Consider the following 12,871-nt stretch of genomic DNA (forward strand, 5'->3'; position numbering starts at 1 on the left):
GGTTCCCAGGCTAGGGGTCCAATTGGAGCTGTAGTCGCCAGCCTATGCCAGAGCCATAGCAACGTGGGATCCAAGCCATGTCTGCGACCTACACCACAGCTCACAGCAATGTAGGAGCCTTAACCCGCTGATCGAGGCCAGGGATCTAACCTGCAACCTCCTGATTCCTAGTCGGATTCGTTAACCACTGAGCCATGACAGGAACTCCTTAACAGTTTATTATTAATTCATTTAAAATAATAACACACCCATTATATGTTAATATAAGTAACATTTCGTTAATGAAAAAAACAGCATTTCTAAAGTCAACAACAAACAAAACGTAGGGACAAGAGTGGCATTTGTTAGTGTGCAAATCTCTTTAACATCCAGCTTCATGTAGGATAGCTGAGTTCTCTGCTCTGGGACAATGCCATGCCTGTGAGAGAGTACGAATAAAAGAGGCAAAAGGCATCTCAACATCAGCATGGAACATGCCCATATTGCTAGGTCTGTGGGTCTCAGGGACCCAGAGGGTGGTGGGACCACACTTTGAGAACCATGGAATTGAAACATTTCTGCCTTGATCACTTTGTTATATTTGAGCTTTTATTAAGACTTCATTGAAAGAACAACTCTGAAGACAGGTTGAAAATTGCAGGATGACAGGGTAAGCATGAACTCCAGGCTTGGCACTCACTGCTGCAATGAGGCTACTAGTGTGCTCAGCCCAGATGGGCCGCCCAGGCTTGGCCTCCTGCACAGCACCCTCTGGGGACTCTTTCTCCTGTTGTTACAGACTTTCTTTGTTCTTGTGAGCCAGGCTGCAAGCCATCCTCAACTGCTCAGAGTTAGGACACAAAACATCAATTTAGGCACCTCTGGGCCTTCCCCTCTCTTTGAGCCTACTAGCGTCTCTGGCTGACTGAGTTCTCCAGGTTTCTGCTGGCATATGTGCCTGCTGGGTCCTCTTGCTTTGTCATGCCTGGCTCTCTCTACCCGGGTTGCATAGCCTGCAAGCTCTCCTTGGTGGAGTCCAGTGTTGAGGTCAACCTCATTGGCTTTGCTTTCCTCTTTTAAAATGTATATTATTATTTTTTTAACTGCAAAGGGGGTGTGTGCCTGTTTAATACAATTTAATTGGCACAGAAGCACACAGAGTGTAAAGCCTGTGTCCTCCTTTCCACTCTCCTGAAAATCACCCCAATCAGCTGTCTGTGCTCACTTCAGACAGGTCTGTCCTCTTATAGCCATAAACATATTTATAGGTTTGTGTGCACACGTAGTGTTTTGTGTTGTGTGCTTTTCCAAGCTTAAATGGGATTGTGTCCTCCATGGTCTGCAACTCACATTTCTACATTGGGTCCATGATGGTTAATTTTATGTGTCAACTCGATTAGCCAATTAATTAGAGAGTCCAAACATTTGGCCCAACATGATTCTGGGAGTGTCTGTAAGGGTGTTTCTGGATGAGGTTAACATTGATTTGGTAGACTGTATAAAGCAAATGTCCCTTTCCGGTGTGGGTTGGCCTCGTCCAATCAGTTGAAGACCTGAATCAAACAAACAGGTATAAGAAGAAGGGACTCTTCTTATCTGACCATTTGACCTGGGAAATCTTCTGTCCTTGGACTTGGACTGGAACATTGACTCTCCTGGGTCTCCAGTTTGATGAATCAGATGCATATATATGTGCGTGTTGGTTTGTCTTTTGAGAGAACCCTAATACTGGTGTCTTCCTATGTTAAAGGATAAGGACATTTTGCATTCTTTCTGTGACTGCACCTTGCCTTCATCAGGTGGGTCCTACAATTTATTGATTCTCCTCCTGGAGATTGAGTTTGTTGCTGCCATGTACCACCTTGAAATCCTTGTATCAGTATTTTACCACATATGTGTAAGAATTCCTGAAATCACACATGTGGCAGGTATCATTTCTGAAGTTTGTTTTTGGTATACTTTTTGGTGACCTTTGTGAATTTTAATGTGGTCAAATTAACTATTTTCCTTTTAGGATTCTATTGTCTTGTGTCTTTCTTTTTTCTTTCTTTCTTTTTTTTTTTTTTTTTTTTTTTTTGGTCTTTTGTCTTTTTAGGGCTGCATCCACAGCATATGGAGTTTCAGGCTAGGGGTCGAATTGGAGCTATAACTGCTGACCTGAGCCACAGCCATAGCAACTCGGGATCCAAGCCACATCTGTGACCTACACAACAGCTCATGGCAACGTCAGATCCTTAACCCACTGAGCAAGGCCAGGGATTGAACTTCCATCTTCATGGATACTAGTCGGGTTCATAAACCCCTGAGCCATGATGGGAACTCCTGTCTTGTGTCTTGTTTAAGAAACTTTTGCATATATATGTTCTCAATTTTTTTCTGAAAGATTTTATGTTGGTTTTTTTTGGGGGGGGGGCGCACAGGGATCATGCCCATGGCATGTGCAAATTCCCAGGTCAGGAATCAAACCCATGCCACGGCAGTGACCTAAGCCATTGCAGTGACAATGTCAGACCCTTAACACACTGTACCACAAAGGAACTCCCTTTTAGTTAAGTTTTAAAATCATCTCAGCTTGATTATTTATTTATTTATTTATTTATTTATTTATTTATTTTGTGTTTTTGCCATTTCTTGGGCCACTCCCGCGGCATATGGAGGTTTCCAGGCTAGGGGTCTAATTGGAGCTGTAGCTGCCAGCCTACGCCAGAGCCACTGCAAAGCGGGATCCGAGCCGCGTCTGCAACCTACACCACAGCTCACGGCAACGCCGGATCGTTAACCCACTGAACAAGGCCAGGGATCGTACCCTCAACCTCATGGTTCCTAGTCGGATTCGTTAACCACTGTGCCATGAGGAGAACTCCTGATTATTTTTTAAATTGAAGAATCATATATCAGAATTAGCTATTTTTATTTTTATTTATTTATTTTCTTTTTAGGGCTGCATCTGTGGCATATGGAAGTTCCCAGGCTACAGGTCGAATTGGAGCTGCAGCTCTTGGCTTACACCACAGGCATAGCAATGCTGGATCTGAGCCATGTCTGTGACCTACACCACAGCTCATGGCAACGCCTGATCCTTAACCCACTTAGCAACGCAAGGGATTGAGCCTGCATCCACATGGAAACTAGTTGGGTCCTTAACCCACTGAGCCACAATGGGAACACCACATAATTAGCTATTTTAAATCATACCTTTTAGTGGCATTTAATACATTCATAATGTTGTACAACCATCACCTTTGTGTAGTTTCAAAACATTTCCATCACCTCAAAAGGATACCCTGTACCCATTAAGCAATCAATTCTCATTCTCCCCCTTCCCCAGACCCTGGTAACCATTAATCCACTTTTTTTTTTTTTTTTTTTTGCCTTTTCTAGGGCCGCTCCTGTGGCATATGGAGGTTCCCAGGCTAGGGGTCGAATTGGAGCTGTAGCCACCGGCCTACGCCAGAGCCATAGCAACGTGGGATCCGAGCTGCGTCTGCGACCTACACCACAGCTCATGGCAACACTGGATCCTTCACCCACTGAGCAAGGCCATGGATCGAACCCGCAACTTCATGGTTCCTAGTTGGATTCGTTAACCACTGTGCCGTGACGGGAACTCCCATTAATCCACTTTTTGTTTTTGGATTTGTCTGCTCTGGACATTTCATGTGAAAGAATCATCTATATATTGCCTTTTGTGTCTCCCTTCTCTAACTGAACATAATATTTTCAAAATTCAACCATTTCGTAGCAGGTGTTAGTATTTTTTTTGTTGTTGTTGTTGTTCTTTTTGGCTGCACCCATGGCATATGGAAGTTCCCAGCCCAGGGATTGAGTTCAAGCGGTAGCAACACTGAATCCTTTAACCTACTGTGCTAGGCTGGGGATTTAACATGTGCCTATGCAGCTACCCAAGCCTCTGTAGTCAGATTCTTAACCCACTGCACCACAGTGGGAACTCCTATGTGTCAGTATTTTATTTTTCTTTTTATGACTGAATATGTCACTTATAAAGATAGCGTACATTTTGTTTATGCATTCTTCAGTTAATGGACATTTGGATTTTTTTCCCCTTTTTGACTGTTGTGAATAGCGCTGCTGTGAAAGTTTTTGTGTAGCCATGTTTCAAATCTCTTGAGTATATTCTAGGTGTGGAATTGATGGGAGATATAGTAATTCCATGTTTAATCATCTTGAATTTTTTGTATGACATTGTTTTAGTTTCCTAGGGCTGCTGTAATAAATGACCACTAATTGGGTAGCTTTAAACAGGAGAAACATATTTTCCCACAGAAGGACAAAATCAAAGTGTCTGCAGGCCAAGCTCCCTCCAGAAGCCCTAGGGGAAGATTCTTCCTGCCTCCTCTGTTTGCCTAGAGCCCCAGGAAGTCCTAACTTGTGGCTGAATCTCTCCATTCTCTGCCTTCATCTTCACATGGGCTTCTTCCTTTGCATGTCATCTTCTCTCTGTGTACATCATCTTCTCTCTGTGCACATCTGCATATGTGTCTACATTTCCCCTTATAAGGACACCAGTTATTGGATGGAGGCCTATCCTAACGACCTCATCTTAACCTGATTGCATCTGCAAAGACTCTCCCTCAAATTAAGGTCCCACGTTGGAGTTCCTGTTGTGGCTCCATGGTTAACGAACCCGACTAGTATCCATGAGGACTTGGGTTGGATCCCTGGCCTTGCTCAGTGGGTTAAGGATCCTGCATTGCTGTGGCTGTGGTGTAGGGTGGCAGCTACAGCTCTGATTTGACTCCTAGCCTGGGAACCTCCATGTGCCACAGGTGCAGCCCTAAAAAGACAAAAATAAATAAATAAATAAATAAATAAGGTCCTCTGCACAGATGCTGGGAGTGAGGACTTCAACATGTCTTTTTCTGGAGATTCCATTCATCTCATGACAGGTGCAGAGTAGTGATCTGGTTTTCATTTTTTCAGAGGAAAGCTGTTTGTCTAGAAAATTCTTCATACTCCTCTGTAGGAACATCTCAGTGTCTGAATGTGTGCAGGCCAGTTTCCAAGCCCTCTATTCTTCTCTTCTATTCCTGGGCTGCTCTTTTCATTACTGCAGCTTCTTAAGTGAGTTCAGTACATATAAGAGTCAGTGGCCAGAAAAATATAGTCTCTTTCTTGCTTGGATAGCTTTCTATGTCCTTGTGACTTTTTACAAGTGCTAACCCTGGCTCTAGCCATTGAAGATCCAGCATTGGCCACCTAGAGGCCCTGGGGTAGCTCTGTTGTGTGTCCTACAAAGGATTTTGTCCAGAGCATCTTCAGCACAGCCCTGGGACAAGATGCCAAGGACAGAATGTTGCATGAACCAATGCCCAGGAGAAAAGGAGCTGGGGCTTGAAGCTGTTCAGAAAGGCCAAAGATGCAGGGGTTGAGCTGAAGCAACTGAGTTACTTTAGCAAAGCCATAGCCATGAGAAGGGCCAGTTTCTAACCATGGTAAAAGAGCAAGATCTCCAAGTTAAATCACCTGGTTAATTGTGGCCCTTAAATTCTACTCTAGGAATTTGTACAGCCCTAATATTAGCATTTCCAGGGAGGGAAGGCAGCTGTTGGAGGCAGGAGGTAGTTCCATGTTCCATGGTGACTCCCAGGCCCCATGGGCTCTAATTATAAACCATGAGAAGGGGAGGGAGGGCTCACGACTGTACTGACACCAGTACAAAGGCACCCAGAAGTTCATTTTCCTTGGACACGTCAAAAAGATTTGCCTCAAGCCTTTTCAAAGGTTTGGCAAATACTTTTGGGCAAAAACAAAACAAAACAAAACAAAACAAAAACAAAACCAAACTGCCATTTTTCATATGCATTCCCTGACATTTATTTTGGTGGATGCAGGATATATTATTAAAATTCTTGTGTTTACTTTAGTTGTTTAAATTCTTATATCATTGTTGCTTCCTGAAATATTCTATCAAATTACAGGATCATTTTAGGATTTTCACCTGAGTTAGTCATCACACTTGAATACATCTTGAACAGTTGAGAAGACCTCAAGGACTGATTAGAGAATTTCTAGAATTTAACCAATAGCTTTTCAGTCCCAAATAGCAGGTGGTTTAAAGCATTGCCCAAATTTTAAATTAGTTTTAATGATAGTTATTAATTTGAATAATAGTAATACAATTTCAAACATGTTGAATTTATTTCAGTTTTCTGGGATTTAGCATTTTTCAAGATGCTGTTTTGTTTGATATGCTGTTTTGGTGGCAGAAGATGGGGTGCAGCCTCCACTCAGATGGTAGGTACTACATAGAGGAAAGGTGCCCCCAAACTCTTGGCCATACTCAACAGGAGTGTAACTGCCTCAGCTTGGAGTTGGAGGGGATGAGAAATGGTGACCTGCTGCTTTGGTAAGATGCCAAACCGCTTGACTGGGAGCTGAAGGATGAGGGAGCCCCATCCCTTGGCCATACCCATCTCAGGTGGAATTCTGTCAAGTAAAACTGGGGGGCAGTTGGCTAAATCACCTCAGATTCTTACCATTATTACCGAGTTTTAGTAGATTTTCTTGAATCAATATCTCTTCATTTGCTATGTGCACTGAGGACAATTTCTAGAGATTATAAAATGTTTGTATTATTAGTGTTCACTAGGAGTAGAGTGGGTCTGCAGAGCTCCTCATGGTGCTGTCCCAGAAGTGGACCCATTCAACCTTGTTTCTGAACTAAGGCTGATGCCCTCTCAAAACTGAAGGTGATAGAGGGGCCATAATATTAACCCTGCTGCCTAATAATTGGATTGTGTTTGCATTGATGTGAATAGCATAAAATAAGAAATGAGAGAAGACAAGGGAGCCTTCTCTCTATGAAGCGCCACAAGGTTTGGAGACTTGTTCTAGAGAAACACCAGCCTCATTCCAACATCTGTTGGACATTTGACACAGCTGTGGATGCCAGAGCACCTTCCAGCATTATTTGCAGAAATATGTGATGGTTCTTTAGTCTTGGTTACAAAATCTTTTTTTTTTTTTTTAATTTTATGGCCACACCCAAGACATAGGGAAGTTCCCCGGGCCAGGGATTGAGTCCAAGCTGCATCTACCAACAGCGCAACAGCTGCCACAATGCAGGATCCTTTAACCCACTGTGTGGAGCTGGGAATTGAACCTGCACCTTCACAGGGACCTGAGCCACTGCAGTCAGCTTCTTTTTTTTTTTTTTTTTGAGTTTTATTGAAGTATAGTTGATTTACAAGGTTGTGATAATTTTTGCTCTACAACAGAGTGATTCAGTTATACATATATACATAGCATTCTCAGATTCTTTTCCCACACAGATTATCACAGAATATTGAGTAAAGTTCTCTGTGCTATAGCAGGTCTCCATTAACCTATCATTCCATATACCAATCCCCATAATAGTTTATTAAGTTAATTAATTAGTTTATTTATGGCCTCACCTGAGGCATGTGTAAGTTCCTGGGCTAGGGATCGAACCCGTGGCAAAGCAATGACCCAAGCTGAGTCCTTAACCTGCTGAGCCACAGAGGAACTCCATGCAGTTGGATTAACCTGCTGCTCCATGGCGGGAACTCTTTGGTTACAAAATCTTTTAAAGGGCGTAGAATAATTCTTCCAGAGAAACTAGAGCCCAGGGGCAGTTGGAACCTTTTTGTGCCAGGTAATTTCTGCAGGTGACTAATATTTTGCAAAGCAAAAAAAAAAAAAAAAAAAAAAAAAAAAAAAAAAATATATATATATATATATATATATATATATATATATATATATGATTTGCTTTTTAGGGCTGCACCTGCAGCATATGAAAATTCCCAGGCTAGGAGTTGAATCGGAGCTATAGCTGCTGGCCTACGCCACAGCCACAGCCGTGTGGGATCCCAGTTGAGTCTGCAGCCTGCACCACAGCTCACAGCAACGCCAGATCCTTAATCCACTGAGCGAGGCCAGGGATTGAACCCGCAACCTTGGATTTGTTTTCACTGCATCACAATGGGAACTCCTTTCCAGCATTTGTTAGCAGAATTTTCTTTTCTTTTTCTTTTTATGGCTGCACTTGCAGTACATGGAAGTTCCCCAGCCAGGAATTGACTTAGAGCTGCAGCTGCTGGCCTATGCCACGGTCACAGCAACCCTGGATCTGAGCCTTCTGGCAATGCTGGATCCTTAACCCACTGAGTAAGGCCAGGGGTCAAGCCCACATCCTCATAAAGTTGGGTCCTCAACCTACTGAGTTACAGCAGGAACTCCTGTTTTTAGACTTTTTGATGATGGCCATTCTGATTGGTGTGAGGTGATACCTCATTGTAGTTTTGGTTTGCAGTATGCCTGATTTTAAAAGGCTGTCATTGATGCCCTCAGCTAAGCCAGTATCCAGCTGGTATTACAAAGGAATGTGTGTGCATCGCCTTGGAGAGGCAGAAGAGCTTACAGTCTTCATCTGAGAAGCAGACACAAAACTGAGGCACACTTCCTTAAGGAGGGTCTATCCTGAGGCATCAGGGTCCCCAGTGCCTCTGCCCTCAGTTATCTGTACCACATCTGTTCCCTGTATTTTCTTTCATATAAAAGCTTTGCAGAATTCTGACCACAGAATAACCTCTGCGAAGGTAATGCCATTCTAACCTCAGCCAGAAGCACATAGACCCAGATGTAAGCATGTGAATGGCATGGCCCCTGTATTGCCTGACAGGCACGGAGCTCCCATTGTTACAAACACCTTTAATTCAATTCTAACAGTTGACAGCTGAGCTTGTATTTCATTTAGTAATTTTCCTCTGCACAATTTACCTTGAGAAAGTAGCATTTCCTTTAGATTTCTCATTTTGGCATGAATTGGCCTAGTTTTGTCATGAATGGTTTTTTGTTTTTTTTTTAAAGTGCCCCCTCCCCAAATAAAAATAAGGGGCCTCCATACTTCAGTCTTGAAATGGAAACAAAAAGGATAACCCAGTTTTGAATCACCTTTAGAAGAATGAGAGTATTGGAATCAGAGATCTTTTTCTCCGTAATAACATTTTAATGTCATTAGATGAACATTATGAAATAGCCTGATATGTATTACTGCAGAGAGGTGCAGTCAGAAAAAGACAGAGCTCTTATCTTTATAGTGCAACGTAATACACATTAATAACATTGTGAATAAGATTCTATTTTGAAAACTGAGGTTGTTTACTTCTGTAAGGGAAATGGTTTTTATTTTATTTTTTTTGGTTATCTGTTGTCAATACTTTACTGTCTCTCAGTACTACTAAGTGTAGTGTCTATTGTCAGTACTTTACTGGGGTAGAATCAAATAGATTTTATTTTGCTCCTGAAACATTGCTGGAGAACGTATCATTTGAAATGAGATATATTTATTAAATCCAATTGAAATGAGAGCAGGTGTTTCCTTTAAAACACCACAGCGGCACTTTATAGAAGCATTTATTTAGAATCTGCATTTCCCATTTCCCTGGGACAGCTGGCCTTTGTCTCTTACATGGTCTTGATGGACTTTCCATTCTGCTCCACTCTTGGTGACCTTTGTGGGGAGTTGTCCGTAAGGGTCAGGTGGTGGGACCCATAGCCCAGGGAACTCCCACAGCCATTCTATTTCCCTGAAACTAATGTTGTCTTTCACTTCTTTTTCTTGCAAAGAAATACGTGCTCAGTGTTCAAAACTTAAATAATATACAAGTATGTTAAGTTAAAATACCCCCACTTCTAATGATAACAACAGTTAGCAGTTTACCAAGAGTTTTCTGGTTTCTGATCTTGACAGGCAATGGTGGGCTTTGTTCCTGCTCTGGGCAGGTATTTACTCCCTGGTGATTCTCCAGGCTTCTCCACTAAAAGCCAGTGTTAGCTACACAGACCATCACAGTAACCAATGTCGATGGTCCATTTTATTTTTTTCTCTACCATCAATTCTTCTAACATCTCATGAGGCTATCACTGAGACAGCCTTTTGTGGCTGTGGCTCTGGAAATCAAATGCTTCATCTTCCAAATAACTCTGGTTTCCTATGTGGCGTTTTCTTGAAGCCAAATTTGGGCTTCACTCTTTCTTGCGTGGCATATGGTGCAATTTTGCAGGAAACTTCCAGTAGCACTTTTCTTGTTCCTTGGATTTTTCAGCTACCTTGTGGTGGGCCTGGCCCCTGGGGAGTTGGGGTCTTTGGACCGAAGAAAGCAGTCCCCCATCTTTAGCCTCACTGTGGTCCTGGAGGGGATACTGAGCTCATGCCTGGAGGTGACTGGCATACATCCTGGAACAAGGTCCCAAGGAGGGGACCAGGACGAGTCAGGCCTTGATGTGGGGCATACACTCAGATCCAAAAGCAGACAGCCCACCACATGGATGGGAAGACAAACAGGGTGCTGGGAAGCCCCTCACCCCTTCAGTCTCTCTCCTCTGGATTGGGTGCCCCTGAGACTCTGGCTTTCCTTTTGAAGTGCCAGCTCTCTTTGGAAGGACATCTTCTCCCAGAGGCCTGTCCAGCTCAGTATGCCCAGACTAGCTCCCCTTCCACGGTGCCTGCACCTGATGAATGAGGCTGTCACCTGCGTAGAGCCAGGCCAGGTCACTAGCCTTTCCCACTGATGGTCCACAGTCAGCCCAAGTTATCCCTTTTGTCCCTGTCTTCCTCATGGCTCCCCACCCCTGGGCTCCCTTCTAGTCCTGCCATGGGGAGGACATTCTAGAGTTGTTTCTGGGGTCTGCACTTCTGAGGAGGGGGTCCTGAAGGCCCTGTGGGTGGTTGAAGGCTTCGGGGGACCTCTGCAGGTCTTGCCGTCCTCACATGGGCTGTCCTGCCTGGCAGGGGCCTCCTTCCCTTGTCTTTCTGGCACATTCTTCTACCTTGCTTAGCTCAGCCCTCAGCTCCTCTCTGACCCATTGCTGCCCCTCCTCACCCTCCCTCAGCTTCCAGTTATAGGTTTAGCTTTTTGTGGCCAAGGGGATGTGGTGGGCACCTCAGGAACCAACCAGAGGTGCAGGGGAATGGGAGCCCCCTGCTTTGGGCTGGGTTTTTTTTTTTTATTTGATTATTTATTAACATTATGTTTTCTAGCTCAGTGGATACAATTCTGGTTCACTTTTTCCTCAGAAAAGAAAATCATGGACTTGGAGAAGAGACTCGTGGCTGCCTGATGGGAGGGGGAGGGAGTGGGAGGGATCGGGAGCTTGGGCTTATCAGACACAACCTAGAATAGATTTATAAGGAGATCCTGCTGAATAGCATTGAGAACTATGTCTAGATACTCATGTCGCAACAGAAGAAAGGGTGGGGGAAAAACTGTAACTGCAATGTATACATCTAAGGATGACCTGACCCCCTTGCTGTACAGTGGGAAAATAATAAAAAATAAATAAATAAATAAATAAAAATAAATGGATGTGTAGCACTACTGTTCAATGACACAATAATTTCTTTATGCATTATAATATAAGCGGGTATTATATTCCAAAGTTTCTCTATTACAAGCAATAATATGATATAAAAATCCTTATCTACTTATATACATGCAGGGTTTTCACTGGTCAACTGTCTTCAAACTTTTTGCCTTTGTGTCCCCCTGAGGAATTTTTAACCCCTTACACATTTTTTTCAAAACGAATCTCCAGACTTTATTTGGATTTCACTAGTTTTCCCATTAATGTCCCCCTTTTGTTCCAGGATGTCATGCAGGCTGTGAAGATGCATTGAGTTGTTATATCTCCCTGGTCTTATAGGCTGTTTGTCATTTATTTTCATGAAAAACTCTTTTAAGCACTGTCAGTTGTATAAACTTAAGCAAATCATTCTAACTTCTCTGAGCCTCAGGTATCTCTGCTATAAAATGAAAAAAAAACCCCATAATTTTGGAGAAGATCCAATAAAATGTTAATATAAAACACTAGAAAGTGTTACATGTCTTTGTTTTTCCATATGGTAACTCACATTTGCTTCATCTGTGTCATTCACAAGTTGGTCAAGCATCAGAAGGGAATTAAAAGCCTCTTTCCAGAGTTCCTGTTGTGCTTCAGCAGTAGTAAATGCAAGTAGTATCCATGAGGACACAGGTTCGATCCCTGGCCTCGCTCAGTGGGGTAAAGGATCTGGCATTGCCGTAAGCTGTGGTGTAGTTTGCAGGTGCAACTCAGATCTGGTATTGCTGTGGCTGAGGGTATAGGCTGGCGGCTATATCTCTGATTTGACCCCTACCCTGGGAACATCCATATGCTGTGGGTGCCACCCTGAAAAGACTAAAAAAAAAAAAAAAAAAAGAAAAGAAAAAACCAACACTTCCCCCTGACCAGAATATGCAACTTCATCTTCACAACTGCACTGAAAACAGACTTTTGACATGATCATATGGGACTTGTACATGATCACATTTGAGACATCCCAGTTGGTTAAGCATCTATTCCTTTGGTCACGGCAACATTAGTCTAAGAATCACAGGTCGGGTGGAGAAGACAGGGCCTAGGACCCTTGAGGCATACAGTCCACCCCAGATTGACAAGTGGGTGATTCATTGTCCAAGAGTACCTGGTGGGTGATAATGACAACTACCCTGCCAAAGATGATGAAGGGAGATAATGCAGCAAGTATGTGGATTGTTGAAAATACATTGGTCAAGCACTAGGCACCTTCCCTGCAGGGATGGAGAAGACCCAGGAAAGCTGGCATTTTTCAAGTGCCCAGTGGTAACATGGGTCCATTGACTGTAGCTGGTGACCAAGGATCTGTCTGCAAGCAGAGTGGAGTTGGACTGGTCCTAAGAGCAGCTAAGGCACAGAGGAGGATCACAAGACAGCGAAGGAATAGAGAGAGGGAGGGAGGTGAGCTATGGAGGATCGCAGGCAGGGAGGAAGGACAGAGAGGGAGGATGCATTAGATGAGGTTTGGGTAGGCTCCCAAGATAAGATTTTTGCCCTTATGAGACAAAGATAA

Source organism: Sus scrofa, chromosome 2 (assembly GCF_000003025.6).
Source record: "Sus scrofa isolate TJ Tabasco breed Duroc chromosome 2, Sscrofa11.1, whole genome shotgun sequence".
Lineage (NCBI taxonomy): Eukaryota > Metazoa > Chordata > Mammalia > Artiodactyla > Suidae > Sus > Sus scrofa.